The sequence below is a fragment of the Saccostrea echinata genome, unplaced genomic scaffold (genome assembly GCF_033153115.1).
Source record: "Saccostrea echinata isolate AGI-Se365-2 ecotype Australia unplaced genomic scaffold, CSIRO_AGI_Sech_v1 ptg000008l, whole genome shotgun sequence".
In the NCBI taxonomy this organism is placed as follows: domain Eukaryota; kingdom Metazoa; phylum Mollusca; class Bivalvia; order Ostreida; family Ostreidae; genus Saccostrea; species Saccostrea echinata.
The window spans coordinates 2,786,894-2,794,180 of record NW_026889757.1 but is presented as its reverse complement, the minus strand read 5'-3'; the positions used below and the strand labels follow the sequence as shown (position 1 = coordinate 2,794,180).

At 35.9% G+C, this 7,287-nt stretch overlaps 1 non-coding gene across 1 annotated transcript; it reads right to left on the bottom strand.

The window, feature by feature from the left end:
• Positions 1 to 1,904: 1,904 nt before the first annotated feature.
• On the bottom strand, positions 1,905 to 1,977 carry Trnat-cgu (transfer RNA threonine (anticodon CGU)). Its single transcript has one exon. It is a non-coding gene; the product is annotated as a tRNA-Thr (tRNA).
• Positions 1,978 to 7,287: the final 5,310 nt, after the last annotated feature.

Here is a 7,287-nt window from a genome sequence, read left to right as displayed (position 1 = left end):
TGCTCCTGGGTGCGAAATAAACTAATTACATTGTTATGATGAGCATGGCTGCCTCTTCCAAAATTGTGAATTTCCTGGCCCCTACCTGGGTCAGGGGTTGTGGTGAAGGGGGGGGGGACTCTATTGATTATATATAGTGCAAATTCATAATTTCTTCCAAAATATTTTTTTCTACTCCTGGTTAATAAGCAAATAAACAAGTGTATAGTTATGATGAGCAAGGATGCTTTTACAAAATTTATAAAACTTGTGGTCCCAAGGGTTCTGTTGTTTCTCTGAAAGAGGGGGGGGGGGGATTATATAGTGAAAATGTGAATTCTTTGAAAATCTTCAACTGATTGCATAGTTATGATGATGAGGGTACCTCTTCCAAATTTGTAAATTTTCAAGACCCAAGGTCATGGGTTCTGGTGTTAGGGTAGGGCTGTGTTAAATAGTGAAAATGCATTATTTCTTCGAAAATCTCCTCTTCTCCTGTGCATATTGGAAGCAGAGTAAATGTTTTAATAAGCAAGAATATTTTTACCAGAATTTTGAACATCTGGACCATTTAGTCAAGTGTTCTGGTCCTGGCCAGGGCTCTATTAATTTGTATTCTATTGAGTGAAGTTATTCCCCTTTGCCATTCAATTTTGCTAATTAATCACTGTAGATAATGTATTTGAAAGGTTAATAGGATAAGAGAATTATGCAAGAACATTCATTGTATAATACAAAAAGTACTTTGATTCATAGTTTTAATAATCAGGTAGACTTGGAAATAATAGATGAATAAAAATGAAACAAAAATAACTTATCTTCTTAAATGTTCTTCAAAGGCCAAGTGAGGCCAATGTGAGAGGTAATAATATAGATATTTTGTTTAAAGTCTGCATGGTAATAGTGATAAATGGGAGACAGATAGAAAGATACTAGACCAATTATTTTGTTGATCTTAATCGTACTATTTTTCTTGCTATTGGGCAACAAAGCTTCATTTATCAGTTTATGGATCCTCTAACTTGTTGTACTCTGGTGACCGTTAAGGCCCTTGGGCCTCTTGTTAACTTGATGTTGGTTAACACAGTTCACAGACTGTGGGTACTTAATCCCAGCAGTAGCAAATGGAGTAAGAAGTCAGAATTTGTACCAATACAAGGAAGACTTCTACACAAAATTAAATTTTAAAAAATTTGACAAAAATAGATATTGATGTGACTTTTTTGTTAAAAGGTCAATGTTCCATCAAAGTAGAAGAAACAGATCGGAAAGACAGGATTGTATTTCACAATATGGAGTTTACAGATGATGAGAAGGATAGAGATGGCTCCTTATCCACGCATGACTGGGTTACTACAGAAAATGGGTATATAACAATATACTACATAAAACATGTGCACGTCAACCAAAGCAAAATTAAATTTATCAACTTTAGTATCTATTGGCATTATATGGCTAAAACTCAGTACAGTTAAGACTACCTATGAAATTTTTATGGTTATGAGGTCATAATGTGCTTTGATGTCATGACAGTCGCTCCGCCCTGACATATCTATAAGATAGAGCTCAAAATACTAATTTAACAGTAAAAGCAAGAATTTGTAATAAACGTCCTTAATTTTGTATCTAAATAAAATTACAGTAGTGATACTCTCTTGTTTAGAATTGATTGATTGATTGTATGTTGTTTTACGTCCCATTCGAGAATTTTTCACTCATATATAGACGTCTCCATACACCGATGAAGGGCTTCAAATTTTGACCTTTACTCGACACTCAGGGCCATTGAGCAGTGAGGAATCTTTATTGTGCCAACGCCTGCCGGGGCCTCGGTTTTTAAGGTCTCATCCGAATGACCCGCAACTTTCACTTCAAAGTGCCGAGGCGAAGGAACAGTTGCTACCCATTTTTTATCGACTTAGGTCAGTCGCGGCCGAGGTTCGAACTCGCGACCTCTCGATCACGGAGCGAGCGCTCTACCGACTGAGCTACCGTGACGGTCTCTTGTTTCGAACATCATGTCGTGGAAATAATTCGATTTTTAGGTCACCTGAGTCACTCAGGTGACCTATTTCTATTCGTTTTGGCCGTCGTCGTTCGTCGTGTGTTAACATTTGAACATTTTCAGCATCTTCTCTGAAACCCCTGAACCAATTTCAGTCAATTTTAGTATATGGCATCTATAGGTAAAGGGGACAAAATTTGGTGAGTAAAAATGCACTAGTTCTTTAAAAATTCTTTATCTCCACCTGTATATAAAGCAGATAAACTAGGTGCATGGTTATGATGAGCAAGGATGCATCTTACAAAATTGTGAAATTTGTGGTCCCATGATGAGGGATTCTGCTTGAGGGGGAGGGGGTATTGATTATTTAGTTAAAATCTCATCAATTCTTTGCAAATCTTCTTTGATCCAAGGTATTTAGCAGGTAAACCATGAATTAAGTTATGATGAGCAAGAGCGCCTCTTTCAAAATTGTGAATATCTTGGCCCCTGAGTCCGGGGAATTGGTGTTAAGGTGGGGCTCTATCGATCACATAGTGAAATTTATATGTAAAAGAACGTTCTCAAAAACATGAAAAAATTTTGAAGTAAATAAAAACATTTGATAATAACAAGAAAATAAACAATTATTCTAATTTTTCATTTTCTTTTATTTTCTGTGCACTTGAATAAAAATACCGAAATATACGTGTAACAGAATGTACAAATCACACTTCCAAATTGCATTTTCATACATTGAAATTTCCCGTTTGTCGGTAAAACTGTCTGATATCATTCGACGAAATTGCCTTCAAAGCTTGCGTTATGGTAAATTTTAAGACTCGCGTCCTTCGGATGAGACCGTATAAACCGAGGTCCCGTGTCGCAGTAGGTGCTGGCACGAAAAAGATCCTTCACTGCTCTATGGCCCTTAGTGCCGAGTATAAGTCAAAATATGTAGCCCTCCACCGGCAAGTGGTGGCGTTTCCATATGAGTGAAAATTCTCGAGAGGGACGTTTAAAAAACACCCCCCCCCCCAAAAAAAAGACTCGCGTATAATTTATGTTTCTTGCGACAATATTCTTTTTAGATTCAGAAAACAATATTCAACTTGGTTAAAATCAGGTTAATATACAAGTAGAAGTCCGTACCGCATACCCTGCATTCCGAAATACTGACGAAGAACTCTTTCTGAATTATATCTGTGTATCGGACAATTATCAACGACAACGATTACACCTGGATTGAGAACTGCTCTGCCATACTCATCTTGATTTTTGAATCTTCCCAAAAATCTAAAAATGTATACATATTTGATGTGCCAACGACAAATTTGTAATAAAGCACGCAGTCTTTCCCTATTAATAAAATTAAATGTTAAATTTCTGTCTTGTTCAAACCTGCCTATTTGAACACACGGTTCCCCCTCCGAGATTGACAGTATGTGCGATTCTCATTTGTAAGTTTGAAACCACTTTCGTTCACAAATTTAATTTTTTTTTCTTTTTTGCTTGGCAAAAGTCAATATAAGCTTGACTATAAATCATGTTATCATTTGTAAACCTTTCACTGCTAGAGTACTTTAGTGTTTTTATGTGAATTTAAAGTTTTTCAATATGCAAAGATTTATAGTCTCTCCAGACACGGGGAAATATATTTTCAGTTTTTCTTGAATTTCTTTGCACGACATGGACGGAGTTTCTCGCTTTAAATATTCAATAAATCTTTGGTCTGGTTCCGTAAGTTTCCGTGGTCCGTTTGTTTCACATTTTTCCCGTGCATGTTCCGTGCTCAACAAAGCGTCGCCCAATTTTATTTATCGTTTTCACCGAAACTTTTTTTTTTGCAGTAGTACTTGGTGCTCCCCAGTGTACCTTGGCACTTCCACTGTCACCGTCAATTAAATCCTGAATTAGCAAAGATCTAAAATCAGTTCTTAGTCCTTCCTTTTCGTGCACAAAGTGTGATATTTATAATTCTCACCAAATAAATGAAAATTGATATATCCACCAATTGGTATCAACTGTAAAATTTATGAATATCCAATGTTGTCCAAATTCTTAGTAAATTTCAGATTCTCTTAGTACATGTAGTTATCGTGAATTACAAAGAAACTTAAAATTTAAATAACAATATAGCAACCCCCTATTTTTGGTATTTGGTATGTCCTGTTCTGACTATTGTTCATCAACTTTCCCAATTTCAAAAAGATACACGTGAATTTATAGGATAAAAATCAGAACATACACAATTAAGTGTACATCGCACGTACAAATATACAGAATACAAACTTGAAGAGCAAATTGTATTACAACAAGTTTTAAAGCAATTATTTTTTTTACAGGTAAAAGAAAAAAAATTGGCACTACTTAAACTTGAAAAGTACTTGCGTCAATGAAATAGGGGCACAATTAGTAACATAATTTTGCTTTTTAATGTCAAGTTAATGATCACAGTTTCATAAACATGTTAAATAGAAATATTTATTTAAAATACATACCGGTAATGTGTGAAATAAGTTTGTTTTACTACGGATATACAGCTTATTCTTTAAATAAATTATTCATAATTGTGAAGAAATGTTTTGTTCTTTTCAATACAAAATAATACTTCATGACCAATTCAAAATATTTGATACATATCGTACCGTAGCTCAAATATCATGATTGATACATGTCAATGTACGTATCAATATAAAAAAAAATTGTATCATCCCAGCCTTAGAACACTTCCCATCCCAAAATAGTTTTATTCGACAATTATTGGGACAACTTTCTGTTTTCCTTATTTTTTCTTGTAGCATTTTATTCTGGTACTTTGTAAGTTTTTTTCTTCCTTTTGAAAAATGTTGTAATAATATATTTGTTTAAAACCTTACGTACAATCTACTCGTAAACCAGACACAGGACAGTTACATGATACGGTACAACCTAACTTCTTCCCTCAAAACTAAGACCGCAAGGGTAAATTCCGTAACCATACTTTTGTTTAAGAGTTGACTTCTGATATGCGCGATATACACCAACGTGCGAAAGAGACAGGCAATACCAGTCTATAGATTTGGTCGCGAGTTGACGTACTAGGTTTGAGTGGACTTGGTTATCAGTCGGTCAGGTTAGGTATTGACTTGATACCATGTGAATTAACTACTGAAGACTGCATCTTAATCTCTAAAAAATCATACATTTAATTCTTTCTCAATTGTAAAAATTGACATTTAAATCACATGGGTGAATCGCTGAGAATTTTGAGTGTTTATTTGTTTTTGTTTTGGTTTATTGTTTAACGTCCCTCTCGAGAATTTTTCACTCATATGGAGACGCCACCACTTGCCGGTGGAGAGCTACAAATTTTGACCTATACTCGGCACTTAGGGCCATTGAGCAGTGAGGGATCTTTTTCGTGCCAGCACCTACTGCGAAACGGGACCTCGGTTTATACGGTCTCATCCGAAGGACCGGTCTCCACGTCCCACAGTGGAATTCGAACCCGCGACGTAAGGATCAACTCCTTACTCCGCGACTCTAGAGCGAACGCTCCAACCACTGCGCCACGCGGGCAACGAGTGTTTATTTGTAAATCTGTTTCACATCATCAACATTGTTTACATACCCTCCGAGTCATGGTAGTGTACTGATGATCTGATGGTTCTTGGAAAACGGCTTTTACAACTTAAAGCATAATATTGCTGAAATATTCACGATACATGAAAAAATTTTCATCTGGGTTTGTCATAAACTTCATCATGTTCATTGTCCATCACGTTTCCTTGCTCACACGTTGAACACATTGGGGCTTTTCTTCCAAAATCGCTTCAGAAATGGGATAAATCATCGCATCGATGGGTGTGCAAAATCAACACCTCATAAGAATTATCTAGATTGCAGTGGGCAACTAGCCTTTGTCAAACAACTCTGTTACGATAACTTCGCAAGATTTACTTCCAACTTTCACTGTGTCGCCATTTTTGTTTTCAATTTTACAAATGGAATTTGACAAAGCGAAATTCTTTTAAAAATCGCTAAATTTCTTTCGGTAAAAAATGTAAACAGATAAAAGAAAGTTATTTAATACAAAATACAAATAAAAATTACAAAAAAATTATTTTTATGGCTTGAAATAGCAATGCTGAAATTAAATTATCCATTTCCGCCAGCATTAGAATGATAATCCTACTTCCGGTAGCATTAAAAGCATTGACCTAGTTTTGAACCAGCAAAGGTAGCATCAGGATAAGGATAACTAGCATTAAATCAGCAAGCAAAGGAAGCATTCAAATCAGAAGATTCAAATCAGCATTGATGCTGTAACAAAATTAGTTCCCTGCACCGTATATACAGTGACGTGTGCGTTGAGGCGGCTTTCAGGTGAGCGAGATCAATTGCTGGAACCAGGAGGTTAAAAATAAAAACATACATTAAAAACCAGCCACCTGTTGGGACAAAAAGAGAGGAGACACAAAAAGAATTGGACAGAAATATTGCAAATAAATCAGAGACAGCAAGCAGTCCATGTCCCCCATATAAGACCCCATGCAGATTCTAATTTAAGAGCTGAAAGATTCTGTCAATATTAAAAGGTAGAATTAGAGAGTGCAAAAAAACATCTTGCACAATTAGAACAGAAATACTCCATCCCTGGTCTAAAGCCCGATAAAGCAAAGAGTCAATGTGAGCTGTGCCATTAGGGCCTTGGACACACTAGGAGAAATTGTGATTATGGAGTATGTGAAGGGCCACACATATAAGCAATTTTTGACAGAGTTATGCCCCTTGGACTTAGAAAAATTCCAATTATTTGCAGTTTCCGTTCATGTTCATTATGTATTCCCTTCCAAGGGGAGACATATTGTTTTTGTCGATTTTCTTCTTCATCCAAATTTTGCCCGGGCCGTAACTTAATACCCTTTGGCATTAAGACCTCAAACTTGGAACATAGATAGATGTTATTAAGTAGTGCATGCCACCAAAATTATTGACCTTGACCTATTTATAAGGTCAATCTTTTACATCAAAATAGATCCCAGGCCATAACTTGAGATTTCTTTGATTTTAGGACTTCAAACTTGTAACATAGAAAGAAGACACAGATACAAGATGCACTGCATCAACATTTTGACCTTGACCCCTATCTTCCTTCAAGGTCAAATAGAGAAAAACACAATCTGACCGTAACTTGAGAACCCTTTGACATAAAGAATTTAAACTTGGAACCTGCAGATTTAGCATGGAGGAGGGGTGCATGCCATCAAAATTTTTGACCTGATCCAATTATTATAAGGTCAAGATCAATCTTTGTGATATTAGGCCTACAAACTTGTAAG